The sequence below is a fragment of the Lygodium microphyllum genome, chromosome 30 (genome assembly GCF_053477565.2).
Source record: "Lygodium microphyllum isolate KBCC chromosome 30, Lygodium_microphyllum_v1.1.10, whole genome shotgun sequence".
Taxonomy (NCBI): Eukaryota; Viridiplantae; Streptophyta; class Polypodiopsida; order Schizaeales; family Lygodiaceae; genus Lygodium; species Lygodium microphyllum.
Window position 1 is genome coordinate 44,365,846 of NC_141164.1, and position 20,701 is coordinate 44,386,546.

Consider the following 20,701-nt stretch of genomic DNA (forward strand, 5'->3'; position numbering starts at 1 on the left):
TCCCTTGCTGGGGTCCTAAGGGATATCTCAACCTCAAGATCCTTGTTTGATGTCCTCCTAGGAGCCCTTCTAGGGGATATGATGGTTTTTTCATCTTTTGAGGAGGTGGTCTTCTTTGGGTTTTTTCTTGGGGGACTACCCTCTTTATAGTTTTTGATGTTATTCTTTCCTTTGCCAAACCTTATCTTCTACATCCTTAGAGATATTTTCTTCATCTTTCTTTTGCTTTTTATTGCCTATGTTTACCTTTGTACCTTCCTTCTCTCCCTTAGTTCTCTTGCCTTGCCTTTATTGGGGGTCTTCTCTTTCTTGACTACATTTGGTCTCTTGGTCACAGTTCAGTCCCTTAGCTATAGTTAGCTCCTTAGTTGTAGCTGTTTTTAAAGCTATAATTTGTTTCTTCAGTTTTGGGAGAATCTAGGTTTGGAGGTAGGATTACATGCCTATTAATAAGAAATTTAATTTCCTTTTCTATTACTAGCCGGATATACTCTTCCTTGTAGCAATCTTCCGTGAATTCCAAAAATGAGAGCATGGATGGTATTAGAGACAATAAAATATATTTCCTTATGTGAAAGTTGGTACATGGATCACTTATAATAATCTTTGTCTTGTTTTCAAGCATGAATTCTAACATTAGAAACCTCTAGGAATTTGCAATGTGTTGGGGGTTAAAGGCCATTGTGCCTAGTTGCCTACATTTATTATATACAAACCTAGACATTTGTACAATGCAAGATGTGGTGGGCACCTAATATTGTCACTTTATTATTTATTCTTTTATTGACAAAGAGAATAAGGGAAGATAGATCTCACATTGTGATGGTTGGACTTCCCACACACTCGTCTCTCTCTTCTTGCTTGAACCTCCATATCTCTTGCTTCCTTCTCGCTTTCACTCTTGCTTCCACCTTTTTTCTCACCTTTTGACTAGTACCAAAGCACGCATTCGAGGAGCTTCATCTTCATTTTTATTTAGCATGAATTCAAATCTTCAACTCAAGGTTTCATGGCAGCTATTGGTTCTTCTCGATGTATACATTGATCAATCCCTTCTCTCCGCTTATTTTAGCTTGCTTCCAGCTTGTCAAAGATCTTTCCTAGGACCTCTCAAGCATCTTCAAGTGAGTTGTGAGCTTAGCAATCACAAGGAGTGGTAAACAATATGCATCATGATTTGCACCTGCTATGCTGTCATGTTTCTTTGATCTCTACAGCACCTCTCTTGCATCTCATGGTTACTAAGAGTAGACACTTGACAACTTCCTTGGTATCATTGGCTTCCACTTGGTGCTCATTCAGATTGTTGACATCTTAGTTAGTTGCTATAATACATAGAAAACCTATTGTATATAGATCTAGGACAACCATTTCTTCATTGTTTGAGCTTCATTGATGCTTGTATGCTCATGTTTTGGTACTGTATGTGATATTTAGGATGTTTTGAGCTTATATTACCTCAATTTTGACAAGATATTCACTGCTATAATAGTGTGAACACCAAGATTTTTCATTGAGAAGGTTTATGCTTACTATGTCTACTAGTCTTTCGGGTATGCTACATATATAGGTGATTTCTAGCATTGATGTATGCACTTGGATATGCTTATGACATGCTTTGGCACTTGGATTTGAGTTACATTTGATGTACTTGGACTTTGGTCAGTTGCTTTGAGCTTCAGTGATTACTCAGTTATGCGTATCGAAGATTCATTGGATACTTATGCTCTCGAATCTATCTTTGATGTGCTTGGGCTTTTCAAATGCTTTGATGTATATATGTTGAGCTTCACTTACTCAATTTGCATTCCAAATTTGCTTCTAGTGGAAGCCACTTGTACTAACTTGGTAGAGCTTGGTTCTTTAAGATAGTGGGACTCTTGATCCATGTATATGCTATTGGATGTAGTTACTTCTGCTTGTGGGCTTATTTAATTCCATATGTTTTGGACACTGGCACTTACCTTTGTCACTAATTTGTCCAGTGGTATACATGCATATTGGTTATGTATTAGTGTCATTGCTCTTTACTCAATTAGTTTGTGCATTTCATAGATATTTGTAGTTGCTTTTGAGATCTTTTATAGACATGGTGTATATGCTTTTGGGATGTATGGTCTACTAACACTCTAAGTTTGCAAGAGTCTTTGGTACTAGTGTATTTGGATGTCAAAAATCACTTACAGTCTTGACATAGTAAAGCATCGAGTCATAATAAGAGACATGGTTTTTAGGTAAAATTTTATTCTCTTGGTCATCTATTTTCTTACTTTGGGATGGATTAGCTAACTTTCTTTCTTGATTGTAGGTACTTTATCGCACAACAGACTTTATGCCTAGTGTTCAAGTATCATAGTAGAGGATGCTCAAGGATGAATGGTTGTGCCTTGATCAAGGTGCACATGAAAGTACATCTATATTTTAATACAGATGATCTTATAAGGTCCATACCATTTGAATTCTAGCATGCCAAGAAACAACTCATGATGTGCATCATAATATAGGACCAAGTGACCCTACATAAATTTATATCTCTTAGCACAAAGGTTATGAAGCACTTTCATTCTCTTCTTTCCTACCTCTTGATGTAACAAAGCCTGCAATCATATCTCATCAATATGTGCTAAGGAGGTCAAGCTTTCTTGCAATGCTTCCTCTTCACCCAAAGAATGGTTCAACACAAATCTCATAGTTTGGGTAACTCAATTTCCAAGGGCAAGACACACTCTTTTCCATATACCCTTAGATATAGTCTTACACTCATATATAATCTTACATAAAATCCCTATAAGCTATTTGTTAGTACTCTCTACTTGTTCATTCACTTGGGTATTAGATGGGGTGGTTTAATTATGTTTAAATTTTAGAGCTTCAGTCACTTCTATAATCTTATTCAAAAAGTGTGTCCCACGGTTAGACACCAGTGCTTATTCACTACTAGTTGCATTCCACATATCCCGATTGCTACGTAGATATCCCTAGCAATGGGAGCTTGCTTTCTTATCTACTTGCCAACAGTTAGATTGGCATACATTGCTGCATTTATTATAGTAGTGCTGTAATTACTATATTTAATATGTTTTTGGAGAGCATATAGTTTTTTTTTTTGGCACTCTTTTGGTTACAGTTTGTGGATAACTATACCCTCATTTATTACCACCCTTTTCTCCACTCTTTTGGACCAATTTTGGGGGTATTTTGCTAGATGACATCAACCCATACTCTTGTCCTTTGTAGAAATTTGCGATCATTATGGCAGGTTCTCATGCATCAACTCGATAGTGCTATTTTCAACATTGAAAAGCTTAATGGTAATAAATCCCAATATTGGAAGAGGCAGGTTAAGCCATTGAAGTTAGAGGGCATAAAGCCTAGGCTTTATGATGTAGAGAATTGGGTAGAACTTGATGAGCTATACAAGCCAACTATAATTTTGTCATTATCAAAGCAGTTGTATTTCAATGTCATTGACATCGAGGGTGGTGCTTATGCATTATGGAAAAACATTTGTGATCTTTATGACAAGAGAGTTTTGTGTCTTAGTTGTATTAATTCAAGAAGCTTATGGACCTTTGCATGAAGGAGAGTACATGTATGTCTACTCATTTGAATGTGTTTCACTCCATTTTTAGATAGCTTATTTCACATGACATCAAGTTTGAAGATAATATCAAGTCTTTGTTTTTTCTTGTCACACTGTGAGTCATGGGACACTTTTGTACTGTTATGGGTGCTAATCCCCTTGAGCGTGATTTTAAATGTAGTGATGTAGAGAGTGCTCTACTGACAGAAGAAGTAAACATGAAGAACATTGATGCAACTCACACTTCTCATGCATTGATTATTAGAGGTAGAAATGGTGGAAATGGCAATAATAACTGTGGTAGAGACTCACAATCCAATAGGGGCAAGTCTTAGTCTCATGGGTAATTTCATAGTAATTCTCACTAACGTAAGTCCTCTTTGACATATCATTATTGTAGGAAGCACGGTCATATTATGTCGTAGTGCCATAGAATGCGCAATGACATGCACAATGAGAAAGGCAAGGGGAAAGTGCATGAAAATTCAAAGTCCACTAATATTGTACCCATGTCGAGTATGAAGATAGAGGAGATAAATACATAAGAGTATAGTTGTAATGACTATAGTCTTATAGCTTCATCTCTTAATACCACTTAGTTGATTGATGCACCATCTACTTACTCTCAGTGTTGGCTTCTTGATTTGGGGGACTTCCTTTCATGTTACCCCACATCGCCATTGGTTTCACAGAGTTACCATACTGTTATGAGTTCTATTAGACAAGGGGATGACATTGCATTGGATATCATTGGTATAGGTGATGTTAGACTATAGATTGGTATTGGTGCTCTATTTATGCTTCATGATGTATGCCATGTCTCGGCTTTGATGACAAACCTTATTTTAGCTCGACTATTGGATGATGCTAGGTACCATGTATCTTTTGGTGATTCTTCATGGAAGATCACCCATGGCATTTTGCTAGAGGCACCAAGGTTGGCAGCCTCTACCCTTTGCTTGTTTCTGGGTTTGTTGAGTCCCATGTATCTTTATGGCATCGTCGCCTTGGGCACTTGTCTTTGAAAGGAATGAAAATATTGACCCTGTTTGTAGTATCTCCTGCCTTGGATTATTTTTGTTTTGACTCATGTGATCATTGTCATTACAGCACATAGACTCATAATTCCCATAAGAAGTCTAGTTCTACACATGTGGTAAGCCTTTAGCTCTTGTGCATTCAGATATTTGTGGCTCCATGCCCTATCGATTCTTGGGTGGTGGAAGCATTTTGTTATGTTCATAGATGCTTTTTTTGTATAAGATTTGGGTCTATTCCATTAAGTAGAAATTGAATGTTTTACCTACATTTTAGCACTTTCTTGCCATGGTTGAGAACCAGTCTAGGTATAGGCTAAAATGCCTATGATTTGACAATGGGGTTGAATATGCCTCAAAAGGATTTTGAGCAACTATATGATGAGATGGATATTAAGTGTCAGTTGACCACCCATACATCCCACCCTAGACTTGTGTTGCAATCTACATAAACATGACTATCCAGAAAAGAGTTTGCTTAGTCAAGCAAGCTTACTATAACACTTTTGGGATGATGCAGTTACTACTACCGTGCATCTCATTAATAGAACCCCATGCACTACTCTTGGTGGTAGAGTTATAGAGGAGGTATGGTCTGGTAAATCTCCCTTATTACTACTATTGTGCATCTCATTATTTAATAGATCCTGCTTTGATGGATTGCTTATATCAAGTCCTTGAATCTAGGGCTTTGTCACATTGTAGGCAAATATAATCCAATCATTGATATGCTATCAATGACTAGATACAAGGATGAGGAAAATATGGTTTCAAATGGTGAATAAGTTAAAAGTGTAGGATCAACACTTGACCATGTATGCTAAGTTTCTTTTGTTGAGTCTTGTTCAGAAGAGATGTATGAAGGTAAATGGTTGGAAATTGGATGTCAGTTGAGTATTTTGACAAGGCAAGAAATGTGTATTGAGCAAGAGCAACACTTGACCATGTATGCTATGTTTCTTTTGTTGAGTCTTGTTAAGAAGAGATGTATGAAGGTGAATGGCTACAAATTGGACATTTCTTGAGTACTTTGACAAGGCAAGGAAGAAGATTGAGCAAGAGTTTAAGAGGATGCTAAGAAAAGAATATGGGAATTTCTTGAAGAATAGATTTTCATTATGTATAGGGTGAAAAGAGAGGCATTTTGCTGACCCTGTACAAGGATTTTCATGTCTATATGGGTTGAAAAAGTTTTGGATTGTTCATATGTATGTACAAGATTTTTTTTCAACCACTAATATATTGTTTACTATCTAGATTAATGTATGTTGATTTATTTGCATATGGGACTCAACATAGTTGGGGCTTCTGTTGAGTAATAGTCTTAGAACTTGATGTATATGATGTTGTATATGCTATATGTGGTGACATAAACTTTTATGAAATTTATAGAAACTGCAACTGGGGTTTGAGATAAAGTGGTGCCTTCTTACTACTATTTGTTAACTTCTCTCTTTCTTTTCATTTATTTCCATTGAAATCCATATCTTTGTGTTACAAGCTCTTCATTCCTAAGAACCAATGTCTTTTGGCTATACATGCTCAGTTTCTTGACACTGCACCTTGACAGATATACTATTCTCATCACTAAGCTCTACATCTAAGATGAACATGTGCTTCATCTTGAGAGCCATTGAGGCTTGATTTGAGGCTTCCATAGCCCTATTTGGTTGCATTTGGGTAGCGATTAGTGGCGGGAATTGATCTAAGATAACTTGGCTTTGGATTCTCAAAAAGATGTTTTCAATTCTTAGAGAGATTGAGTAGCATTGAAGCTTTCCAGGCAAAGAAGAATCAATATTATATTCTAATTTACTTCTCTCAAATGTATATATAGTAGAGGAGACAGTGAGAATACCTTTCAAGCATTCACCTTGGGAGCCATTCTATCCATTTTTAGTGAATATGAAGCATCGTATAGAAGTCATGGACAACTATGATAGCTTGATAGCACTTCAATATTTTGGCCATAACTTTTGCATCCAATATTAGATTGAGGTATTCTTAGCTAAAAAAAGAGCGTGACAAGAGCTAAAAATTTATGTAACTGTAGAGTTGATTCTACATAGTTTTTAGTTCTTTATTTATTATAAAAAACATAGCTATTCTAATTTTTACAATATTTTTGCACAAAAACTTGTACTTGGAGGCCCCAACTTTGGATTGAATACATATTTCAATGTATTTCTTGACTTAAAGGATTTATCATGATGGTTTTATGCTTATTTTGTATAGATTATATGAGTTGAAATTGATTTGTAAAGACAGTTTGTAAGTACTTGGTCTTTGATGGTGGTGGTGGCTGTTGTATGCTCAAAAGATAGCCATAATGTTAGGAAACCTTACAAAAAGTTCATATAGATTTGGGAGTACTGAAATATTAATTTTACAATAGATTTATATTGGTTTGATATAATAGCCATGTATGGCTTTGTGGGACACTTTCTTGGTCTGTTTTGAGCTTGCAATTGGGTATATCTTACCATTTTTAGTGTGTAGACATACTTTTGTCATTATGACTTCTTAATTGAGTTTAGAAAATGTACTGTTCAATCTTAAAAAGCTTGATGGTATGAGCTTGTTATATTGAAAAGAGCACATCTATAATAAATAAGTCCAGAAGAAGTAAGTAAAGTCCATCAAATGCAATGGAATCAATCTATCAAGGAGAGGGCTGAGAGGTGAGAGAAATAAGAGTAGAAGAGAGAGAAAAGAGGAGAGAGAAAAGTGACTAGGAGAGATAAAGGCTAGAATGATAGAAAAGGAGAGAGAGAAGCCATGAAAGTTGAGTGCGAGCAGGTGAGATAAGAGATAGTAAATGTAGTATGATAAAAGATGCCAAAATTTACATGTCTCACACCTTTTATACCTATGTCAGTGTGTCAAGGTATTATTAATAGCTCTCTCTCACTAAGACATGTATACTCAGCTTCTTACAATCCATCCCTGCTCAAAGCCTTTTGCCCACAAAAACAAAGTTATAGTGGCAAAGAAGGATGGATGAAATAGAGCACTACTCAGATTTTAGCTATACAAAAGATGTGAAAGGAATCGAATAGTGAAGAGTTATTTGTTGAAATGAAGACATAAAGGAAAGTTTGTGCCATATTCATAATCTAGATGTCTTCAAATTTAACTGAAGCCTTCAAATCTTCAAGAAATAGCCACTGCCAAGAGTAGAGAGATTGTTATTAAAAACAGGGCATGCTAAAGAAAACTACCATAACTTCTTATAGAAGTAGCCAAATAGGGCTTGCCATATATTAAAACATATGTTGTCTAGACCGTGTTTAGAGTGCAACTAGCTCCCATGTGAGTATGGCTCAACCATCAATGCATCCCATAGGTAGAGAAACTCATCCAAAATGAAATCAAGTCTCCAAGAAGATTCATTAAGTGGTAAACCCTTCCACTTGAACAAATACTCAATGATAGAGTGAGAGCAAAGATTCTTTTCGTGCTAATCTACAACCTTCTCATCAATAATGTACTGAGAATAAGTCCTTCTTTTACTCTCTTTTTCTACCATTTGTGCTACCACAGAAGCATAGAAATTTGAGTGCTACGTTTGTCTAAAGAATCCCTTGTAAAAGAAGCAAACTTCTCCAAATAATCCCTGGTAGATTGAGCCATATGCTCCATGACTTCCTTGGTTTGCATATTTAATTGAACCAAATGTTCAACCACTTGATCCAATTTAGAAACCAATTCCATGTGTCTGATGGAATGCCCAGTCTCATGGTTACAAAGAATGGCATTAAGAATACTATATGCACCATATTCTTGTGAATCTTCATCTTGATATGCCTTAGGTATTGCCTAGCATGCTTCCCTAATTTGTTGCTGAACATCATCATTGGGGTTATTCTTTCCCTTGTTTCTAGCCATTTCTACTCATTGAGTAGACCCCTTGTTACAAAAATGGCTATAACTTTAGACCCCCCATATCGAAATCAAGAACTTTTTGATGAAAATCAAAGCCTTAAAATAGCTATTCACGATGAGCTATAATACTCATGTTTAGAATCAAAACAAAATATTCTAAGAATATTCTTTTACTACTGTCCAAATCCGTCATGTACCTTGTAAAAACACTATTTTTGTGTATCCACGTCCCCTAAGTCCAAGATAAGGTCTTCCAATCCTATAGTACCCTATGCATGACTTGTAGGAGCTGAATACGATTTGCAATATCTTATAGAGGTCTTGAAAATTCTCTGAATTACTCTGTAGCACCTGTAACTAAATAAGAAGCCTTTCAAGAGTTGTACCAATTCACTGTTGAGTGCAATACTCTATGTAAGACCTATAACCAATTTGGAATGACCTATAACACATGTAGTAGATTATGGAAAATTCATCCAAATGAAGGCTCAAATGCCATGTTTCCAATGAATGCACTCGACCCCTACTTTAGGAAGTATAATTGCTAAAATTTCTCATGTAGTAAACCTATAATAACCTGTATAATCCATATAGCTGATCAATGGAGTCCCAAACAATGCCATCCAACTGAAATCTTTAGATCTTCAATGATTCCACTCATGGTACCTGTGGTGAGGGATATAATGGCATGATATGCTTCCTGCATGGGCTTTGAATAATTAGGAGGTGGGCAAAGTTCCCCCCTTGGGTTGGTTGGTTGCACCCCTTTGGGATCTTTAATAGTGGGGGAGGGTCACCTCTCTATTGTCCCACTATCTCCCTTGGCATCCATCTTTTCCCTTGGTGGGAATATCAACATGGTAGTAGCATTCTAATTAATCAATAAATGATGAAATACATAATAGAAAATTTCTTTCAACGTTCAATGATATGCATGATTGATCAATGAAAGATTGGAATGAAGAAATAAGTGTTGGCTAAGGGTCTTACCAATGCAATTAAGTGACTCAGTGATTGCTAGTACTTACCCTTTACAATATTTCAATCTTGGGGAAAGAAAATCATACAACCAAATCAGGGTTATGCTTCAAGACATTGTAAATGACACCCATTATGAAATAGGGCTGAAATGAATGTTGAAATTCAATGAAATAGGCTCTGATAAATGAGAATAGCACTAATCTATGACTATTGATCAACTTAGAGAATTAATTGATCAACAATCTGCCATTAACAAGTGGAAAAGCTTAAAATCAAGTGGATATTGAGAGATTTTAGAGATTAAGTAAGTGAAATATATTGATCAAGCTTGAAGAAGATGGTTGATGCAAGTTCTAGTCCAATATTTGAAGAAACTTCCATCATCCACTATGAATCCATCATGAAGCTCCAATAATCTCTAAAATCATCCCATACATGCTTGAAGAAGATTAAATTTATGAAGAATCAATACCTCGAGCTTGCTTAAATACTTGAATGTGAAAGATTCAAGCTTCCTGAAGAAAAGCCTCAAAATAAATTTTCAATATGAGCTTCAAGAGGCTCAATATATTGAAATTTTTGAAATGCTTGAAAACTTCAATGTTAAAGATTCAAGCTTCTTGAAGAAAAGCCCCAATATATATCTCCAATATGAGCTTCAAGAGGTTCAATATGCTGAAATATTTGAAATGCCTTCAATCTTGAAGCTATTACTGCTCCAAAATTATAGTAGAGAAGCCTTGAAGGTTGAAAGGAGCCAAATATTGAAGAAATTGAAGCTTCTAGGTCTATGGCTCTATGGTTGTCTTGCTGTCTTTTAGGGTTTACAGAGGTCACTAGAGCAAAATAATAAAGAAGAAAGTTGAAGATTACTTACAAGGGGTTGCTAATGTGACTACTAGAAACTTGGAAAGAGCTAGAATCAAAGAGGCAAGAGCTGAAGATCATTGAATAGACTAGGGAGTAGGCAATGCATTTTGCACTTAAAATTTTGGGCCGATTCTTGGGGCCAATCTCTTGTCAAGTACCACTTGTCTGGTGCTCTATTTACTGCTCAAGATGTGTAGAATCCTTGCCCCATGGTCAAAAAATAAAAGAATATCATTAGAGAGCAAGATATTGGATTTCTTGGTAGCCACCGTGAAAGCTTTAGCCAAAAGCTTGAAAGAGAGAGAAAAGAGAAAGCCTGCCTTGAAAACTAACTAGACTTCTAACCAAGACTAACTTTATTCACTTTATCTTTAATCATTTTAGCTCCAAAATAGAGTGTTATTGATGCACAAATATTTTTTCCAAGAAGCCTCCAACTTTTCCTTCAAGTATTCCAACTAGCTTTGACTAGCTGTCCTTGGTCTACTTGATCATTGCACTGCACTCATCCATTTTTTCGAATTGACACATGTTCTTGAGTAACTAGGAAGTAACAAGATTGAGAAGGAAATCCAAGAAAGGATTGTACCAAATGGATCAAAGACTAATTCTCTGATACCACTTGTCAAGAAAAGGGTTGAGAGGTGAGAGAAAGAAGAGTATAACAGAGAGAAAGAGTGATGAGGAGAGAGAAAGAATAGAATGAAAGAAAAGAAGAGAGAGAAGCCATAAAAGTTGAGTGCAAGTGGGTGAGATGAGAGAGAATAATTTTATTATGATAAAAGATGCCAAAAATTATATGTCTCACACCTTTTATACCTATGTTAGTGTGACAAGGTATTATTAATAACTCTCTCTCACTAACACATGTATTCCTAGCTTCTCACACAATCTTGAGGGCATGGATGTAGATATATAGGATGAATTGGATGTGCTACATGGTCAAATATTATGTGGACACTTGAAAATTCCATATATATTTTTAATGTGAAAAACATTCTATGCACATATAATGTATATAAAAAGTTTGTATATGAAAAAAAGTGTAATCTTGAAGGTTTATTGGCTGAAAAAGCTCATGAGGAGAGGGCTTTGATGTCTAATTACCTCAATGAATTGAATACTATTTTCAACCAATTGATATCTCAAAAGATTATTTTCATAGGGACATAGGGACATAGGGACAAGACACTAAGAGCAGTATACTCTCATCTTCTCTTCATTATACCATCACACTAACTGAGTAACACAAAATGAACTAAGTCTAAGTGACTACACTAACTAACAATTGACCAACTATGGTTGAGTTAAGTACCAACTTATTCAAGTCACACACATAATAGACAACTACACACACCCAACTATTGTAATATCCCTACCTCACTGCATAGACTCCCCCTTTGTAATTAAAAAGGAAATTTTTAAAATTCATTTTCCCCTCTTACCGTCGCCAACAGATGGTGAGGGGGGGAAGAAGAAGTCGACGTGGAAGGGAGAGAGGATGACATCCACAGAAATAAGAAAAACGACGTTGATGAGGAAGTTGACGTGAGTGATGACAGGCGGGAGGAAGAACATGTCGACGTGAAGGGGAAGAAGGTGATGATGCCGATGATGGAGAGATGCCACGGGCCGATTACCTTCCCCCCCCTTGGAGTTGCCATGCTTATGATAGGTGGTGGGTGTGGAAAGACCACCACCACACCTCTTCCACATGCCCCCCCCCCCCCCCCCCCCCCCAACATCGAAAAGAGGGACATGTGACACTACTTCTTTGCCCCCCTTTTATTGCCGTGAAAGAGAGAGAGAGAGAGAGAGAGAGAGAGAGAGAGAGAACCCTTGAGGAGGTTCTCCTTCTCTTCCCCTCCTTAGAGGGTGGCCACATGCATTTGCCCTTCCCCTCCTATCCGTAAGCTTAACCCCTTCCATCGTGATAGAAGGAAGTCGTTAGCACACCATCTCTCCAACGAGAGAAAGGGAGAAAGAGACTTACAAGCTGAAGTATGGCCCCAAAATGGAGGATGACACACACCAATGGAAATCGCGCATCCGGTAGTGGAGATATCGGTTAGGGCGTTACCATCAATACAAATGCTTTGTTGGGTACTGTTAAGCCATCTCTGAATACCCATGTACGAATTGCAATCTTTCCTATTCATGAGTCATAGGCTATATCACTTCGGTATGCACATGAATTTATGCAAAGGAGTAGCTTGAACTTATTCATATTATTATAATTTGGCATTCTAATTCTTCCTTTTAACCCAACTTAGTTGCATATGGCCTATTTGTTGATAGTGCAATTACAAGGAGGAACTAGTCAAGGGTTATGAACAGCATAGTTGCTAAAAGAACTAGTCAAGGGTTATGAACGATACAGTCAAGGGTTATGAAGGGTATAATCGTTAAAAGAACTAGTCAAGGGTCATGAATGGTATAGTCAAGGGTTATGAACGGTATAGTCGCTAAAAGAACAACATTAGAAGATTGTGCATACAAGTGCTAGGTTAAAGCATAGTCAAGGGTTACAACTAGCATAATTTCCAAAAGAATATGACATTAAGAATCGAGAATAGAAAGTTCCAGTTTAAAGTTTGGATACTTCAAAAGTACTTAGCCTAAGATCCCAAATATCAAGAAAAACTAGATTCTAGCTCAATGCAAGGCTTGTCGGAGTCTAGTTACTTGAAATCATCTCGCACTTATCTTATCAAGTATTTACACGCTAGTCCTATATGATGCTTGATATATGAGAACAATTTCCTGTTTTCTTCATGGATTGGCTAAGAGCTAGTACAAGAAATTAATCACAAGGATTAAAACTAGAATGTTTTGAGATCCATCTGATAGCCACGACTTTCACCAATCCAATTCAAGGTTGGATTATCGATCAACATAAGTGGCCTATAGAACTTATGTCATGTACAATGTTTGAACCCTTAACACATGTCTTAGCCAAAGGAAGGGAGTGTTAAGTAAATTTTACATCCTGATTCCAAGGGGGAGAGCAAATACGTGATGAAAATGTTATCGTGACTTTTCGTGCAATGTTTGGAAAAAGGATACCATTATCTTTTATGATTGATTAAAAAACGTCCTAAATGCTTTTGCATTAAACTGATTGTAGGGATGTGATTTGGATGATTATTCCAAGTGCTTGTGTTTGATGTTAAATGCATGGGAGGGGACAATGATGACAAGTTGCCATGGGGAATAAAGGAATGTTTTCTTGGAAGATGATATTAATCTAATTGCCTTGATTGTGCTTGATTCTTAATTGGATTATTTAAGGAATGATATTTTGTGTGGGTGGATCATCTCTAAGGTCACGACACATTTCAACTCGAGAGGGCATTGCTCGATTCATGGGCCAAAGGTCGAGTGGTGAAAAGGCCAACCACGGAAGTTGTGTCTCACTCCTAGGTCGCTTAGGGTCAGTGGAGCTCTGGACACCCCTTGCCTAGTCCGGAACAGAGTTGTAGACTGACGTTTAGGGCATTAGAAGATCCTATTCTAGATAATGGATAGAAATTATGGTGCCATGTGATTTGAACCGGGTACTTCTGTTGGATAGAAGGGATACATAATTTCTCTTGTATGGGCAAGAGACAAATATTAACTTGAATATAAGTTAAGGAACTTGTTTGTCAAAGGGACTGCTTGCTCTGTTTTCATGTCTGTGTTGTAAATTATGTGAACGAACCCTGTTTCTTAAAAGACTTAATTAAAGAAGCTGATTTTAAATGCCACAGATAAATCTGATAGGACCTAATTAGATAACTAAAGAATGCCTATTGAGAGAAGCGAATGGGCAAAACCCTCAACTGGTCTGTCCTATGGTAGGGTGGTCCCAGAGAACTGGGAGGCTTCTCACAAGGTTTTACCATCTTTTGACATTTAAGTATTGATAGGTTAGAACTGGATTCATTCTGTTTTAGGGGATTGGAATGGGACTATGCCCTATGGGTAGAGAGGTTGAGTGGTGTATCCCTCTCATGTTCCATTCTCTTTGAACCAAGTGTGGTATGGATCAACTTCAGATTGGGCATCTCTGCGTAAAGTAGGATGTCCAAAACCGACGTTAGAATGCTCCCCTAGGAACCCAGATTTCAGGTTGATCCTAGTGGGTTTGGGCAGCGGATGTTTCGTTAAGAGGTAGAATCAAAGGCGACGAATCCTAGAACATTCAGTGGGAGTGCCGGGCGACAATGCTTAGATTCGTTTCTCGATGGACTGCTAAAACGTGCTTGGATAGGGCAGGTTACAGTTGGTATCAAAGCGAAACTTTGTATGATTCGTGATTGATTAATGTAAGGTTTGTAGGCATATCCTAAACAGAATAACCTAAATGGTATAGCTTGATTGCCAGGCAGTTTCTGCACCCACGAATCCTGACATGTGACAGATGATTTTTGATGCCGAGAAGTGCTTAAAAATAGCCAAAAATTACGAATATCAGGGAAAAAATAGACTTCGTTGAAGGCGGCAGTGGCAATCAGTACGATTTTAAGTGGCAAGTCCCTAAAGCGCTAATGCTAATTTTCATGGAAAATCAAACGGTGGCAAATGACCGAGCTAGAGTTTTCCTAAAAGCAAAACGACGTTAGGAATCCAACACAAGTCTCAAATCTCAATTCTGAGGTCGTTTGATCCCCCATTTAATCCTCACAAGGTTTGGGGTTGTGAAGCGGCTACTGGATCTAGAAGTCGAGAAGAGGGTGACGGGACCCAAATTTGTAGATTTCGATGCCACGGAACCACCCGTCCAGACAGATCTTGAATCCGTTGTCATTTGCCCCTCCAAAAGCGAAAAAACCACTTGCCAAAAGTGTGAAAGCAAGAGTCATGAACTAGATAATTTGATTAAAAGCTTAAAAGCTCTTAACAAAGAGCTTAATAACCAAGAATGAAACGCCAGAAGGGGGGGGGGACATTAATTTTTCGGCGCATTCCAAATCCCCATTTTTTTGGGATTTCTGATCGGTCTGAGGTAGGAGGAATCCTCTTGGCCCTGAGATGCTTCTATCCTTCGCCCTCCATCACCATAAATGGATCAATCCATGGCCTGCCTAGCAAAACTCGATAGCTAGGATGTCCTACAAACCTTATCACCCTAAAGTCCAGATAGCATTCCACACTCGCAACTGTAACGTGGACCTTAGTAATCCAACCTTTTGGTTGTCTTAGACTATCATTAGGCATCCTAAGAAGTGTGGAACCGTCTTTTTGGATCTCTAGACCTAACCTCTCCATCAAGTTTGAACTTATGATATTGACGGAGGATCCAATGTCCACGATAGTGTGCTCCACTAATATTCCATCCACATATGCTGGGACCCTAGGGCAATGCTTTTTAGCATGGTTGAACCAATCTTCCCCCACTTTTGCTATGCCCAAAGGTTCTTCGATATACCCTATACGTAGGATTTTCTTGAATTCCTTGCATACTCCTGGAGAAAGTTTAAACAATTGCAGGAGATTCACATCTGATTTGACTTCGCAAAGGGAACTTGCTAGATCAAAGCCATGGTAATTAGCCAAAGTTCTCTTCTCGCGCCACACCATTCTCTCCTTTGGTCTTTCAATCAGCTTTGGTGCCTCTTTTTTAGCCTTTACCTTCTTTCTTGGCAATCCTTTATCCTCCTCGGGATCGACTTTACTGCCAACAGGTCTTAACAGTCCACCTCCCTTATCAGGATTCAGGACTCGCTTTTCCCTAGCATCTTGCTTAGGGCTTCCCTCAACAGGTATTTCAATTCCCTTGTCACCCTCTTTATCCTTTTGACCTCTTGTTACAGCTCGTAGATTAGATTAAGGAACGGGTTGTAGGAGGAACTACAGAAGTTGCAGAAAGTGGGTTTGATCTTCCATGTTCAACATACTGAATGGTGCTCACCAGTTGTGATCATGAAGAAGAAGAATAATCAAATCTATCTTTGTGTAGATTTTAGAGAGTTGAATAAGCAGACTGTTAAAGATTACTACCCTTTGCCGTTTATTGACCAAATTTTGGATCAATTAGCGAGTAGGGAAATATATCCGTTTATAGACTACTTTGCAGGGTATAGCCAAATAGTGATCGCTAAGCAAGACAAGCTAAAAACGATGTTTATTACAATCTTTGGTGCCTTTGCGTACCATGTGATGGCATTTGGGTTGTGTAATGCACCTGGTTCGTGGCAAAGAACAGTCGACAAGACCTTTGGTGACGTCTCCCCAGAGGAGCTGAAAGTATTCATTGACAATCTGGGGGCAGCCACCGTAAGGGATAGACATTTGATCATTTTGCAGAAAGCAGGTTTAACACAATATTAGTGAGTTTGGAAATCTTCCAATTCCCATTTTTTGAATACTAAAAAGGTGGCACCCGGATAACATGCCCATAAGTTTCTCAAAACCTTATGGTGTAACATATCATTGGAAAGCACTTGAAAAATGGAATCTATTGAGCTATAGACCGCTCAATTTGGAGTTATAGTTTTCAAGTTATGATAAATCCAAAGATTTGATCATGTGTTCCGAACTTATGGAAATTTTCCATATTTCCCAATATGGTGTTGTTTGATCTTCCCTGTTCAGCATATTGAATGGTGCTCACCAGTTGTGATCAGGAAGAAGAATAATAATCAAATCTATCTTTGTGTAGATTTTAGAGAGTTGAATAAGCATACTATTAAAGATTACTACCCTTTGTCGTTTTATTGACCAAATTTTGGATCAATGAGCGGGTAGGAAAATATATTATTTTATGGACTGCTTTGCAGGGTATAACCAAATGGCGATTGCTGAGCAAGACAAGCTAAAAACGACATTTATTACAGTCTTTGGTAACTTTGCATACCATGTGATGGCATTTGGGTTGTGTAATGCACCTGGTTTGTGGCAAAGAATAGCCAACAAGACTTTTGGTGACATCTCCCTAGAGGAGCTGAAAGTATTCATTGACAATCTGGGGGCAGCCACCGTAAGGGATAGATAGTTGATCATTTTGCGCAAGTGTTTTGAGCGTTGTAGACAATTTTGCATAGCTCTTAACCCATGAAAGTGCATATTCGGAGTTCCTTATGGGCTCTTGTTAGACCATGTGGTCAGTTCGATAGGGATTGTAACTGATCCTGAAAATATCAAGGTCATACTCGCCATGAGTCCGCCACGTACTCCAAAGGAAGTGCATAGCTTTCTGTCATCAGTAGGGTATTATCGGAGGTTTATCAATGCCTTGGCAGAAAGAACGTTGCCGCTGACAAACATATTATCCTTTAACTATCAGTTTACATGGAGTGATGCTCGCAAAGTGTCTTTTGATGATGTGAAGCAGGAGCTTGCCAAAGCACCTACTTTAAAAGCACCAAAAAGGGGCCACAAAATGTTCTATATATTTTCAACAGTAACCATGTATAGTATCAACTGCTATTTAGCTCAAATCTGGGAGGAAAAGTGGTACCATTTGATAGCTTTTGCTATTCGGAAGTTGGGCATATCAGAAATTAACTACACCTATATGGAGAAGTTGTGCCTTGCGATGGTATTTGCGACCAAAAAGTTCAGGCATTACATTCTTTATGAGAGGATGGTTTTTTATACGAAGGTAGAAGGGCTTCGATTGTTGTTGAATAAGTTACAGCCGCCTGACTGTTTAGCAAAGTGGTTAATTACTTTGCAAAAATTTGATTATGAGATCAAGAGCAAGCCGCCGAAGCTTTAGGGCATTGTAGAGTGTCTTGTGGATTTTGGAGAGCCAAAAGAGGTCATGGTTGAAGAAAGTGACATGGAAACTTTGTTCAAGATTGATACGACATCTATTCCCTCCTGGTATGCTATTGTAACACACTATCTTTCTACGGGAGAGAATGGAGCTACTTTATCAAAATCGGAGAAGAGGAAAATTAAACAACATGCATTGAAATTTTTCTTAATCGCAGGCACATTATATTGGCCAGGTGTTGATGATATCTATCGACGATTTGTAATGCTTGACAAGGTTCCCTTTATTTTGGAAGAGTGCCATGACTCCACTTGTGGAGGGCACTTTGCTGGGCGGTTAACGGCACAGAAAGATTTAAGAGCTAGATATTGGTGGCCATCCATTTTCCAATATTCCTTTGAGTACATTAAGAGATGTGATACCTGTCAAAGGCATGACAGCAGAGAGAACATGAAGCGACCACTTACGCCTATTATGGCTACCCTTCCATTTGAGAAGTGGGGCATTGACTTTGTGGATCCTATCACCCTATCATCTACTACTCAGAAGAGGTATATTATAGTAGCAACTGATTATTTTACAAAATGGTCAGAAGCATAGGCGACGAGGCAAGACAATGCAAAAGAGACTGCCAGTTTCTTACTTGAGCAAATCATCTACCGATTTGGTCTGCCAAAAGAAATAGTATCGGACTATGCAACTCACTTTTTAAATAAAGTGATTAAAAGTCTGAATAAAGCTTGGAAAATCAAGCATAACAAGATGGCCCCCTATAATCCGCAAGCAAATGGACAAGTCGAAATATCAATAAGAAGATTGTGGATATTCTATCCAAGACAGTCTCCGAGAAGAAGTGAAACTGGGATACAAAATTATATGTGGCAGTTTGGGCGTATAATACGATGTTTAAATGAGCCACTGGCCACACCCCATTCAATTTAGTTTATGGAGAGGAGTGTGTCTTGCCCTTAGAAATTGAGTTGTCGACCATTAGATTCGCAATCAATCATTCTCTGGGTGATGAAGATGCCCTATTTGAGCAGTTTACGACTATAGCCCATTTAGACGAGCTCAAATTGCAGAGTTTATTGTACCAGGAGGTAGCTAAATGTCGAATGAAACGGTTGCATGATCTCAAAGTGAAGAAATATAATTTTAAAAAGGAGCAATTAGTTTTATATTACGATGCGCGTAGGAGGGAGCTATTTCCAGGAAAGCTGGAACCTCGATGGGATGACCCTTACAAGATAGTGCGGTTAGGTAAAAATAAGTCCATAGTTCTATTATCTGATCTACAAGGGGTGGAATTTAAGAATAAGGTTAATCTTAATAAGATTAAATCTTGTTATTTCTAAGTATGCTAACGTAGAAAAATGCATTGCAAGAGAGCTTAAATTGGTTGATGGGACAGTTAATCCCTTATTTGGAGCACCCATATCTCGAGCAACGATATCATCAGGGAAGGCTTATCTGGTGGAGCAAGGGATATAAAGTGATTGAGCAAGAAGATGGTACCTTTGTGTGGGAAATTAAAGTTTTCTGCCATCACTACTTACAAATCTTGACAAGCATCCCTGTTGAGTTTAATCAAGACGGTGCAATGGAGCCGTCAATTCATCCTCTAAATATGTTGAACTTTGACTATCATAATTACGAATAGGGGAGTTCTTGATGGTCGGTTGTGTAAACCCATTATGGACATATACATTATATTTTGATGGAGTGTCCAAGGGCCCTAACAGAAAATGAAGTATTGGAGTAGTTATCCGAGATCCCCAACGTAGAGTTACAATGAAATTAGCTGCTTATCTCGGAGTAGGATTTACTAACAACATGGCCGAGTATAAAGCTCTGATTATGGGATTGAATATTGCTAAAAAAGGTGGTATTAGTGGTTGTTAATAAAAGGGGATTCCCACAGCTGATCTTAAATCAACTCAATGGGACATATACAGTCCGGAATCCTCTCCTTCGTATGTATCATCACACTGCTATAACCCTACTTGATGAATTTGAGAGTATATCTCTTCAGTTCATCCCACGTAATTGGAATCAGTTTGCAGATTCCTTAGCTAATTTTGCTTATGAAGAGGACCTCTTTTTCAACTGTGGTCCTAGTCCGGGCGTCATTATTGATACTGAGATAGGACCTGGTCACTTGTGGGGGATGTTATCAAACCACACATTATATGGTAGGCGATGGTTGTTATGGGTAATGCAAAGAGTAGTCGAGACCCATCTACCTTTGTTATCTTGGATCCATAGGTTGATCTGCCGACATGTTATGCATACGCCTCTTGCTACATATGCAGGAGGTATGTGCCATAATTTGATGCATTTAGTTTAGGGCTAAGAGCCCTATTTTTCCCCTTGGAATGGAGTGTATTTGCATATATCTGCCTTCTTCCAAGGACGGATCTCTATGAGATGGTTTGTTTGTTTCATTAGGCAAAGAGGGCCAGTTGCTTTAAATAGTTAATGTCTGATTTCTTTAGGCCAAGAGGGCCAGTTGTTCTCAGGTTTTAATAATCTATCTCTTTAGGCCAAGAGGGCCAGTTAGTTTGCAATGAAATGTGCTATTTCTTTAGGCCAAGAGGGCCCTATCTCTATTTGGTGCAGGTACATTTAATGCTTTGTTGT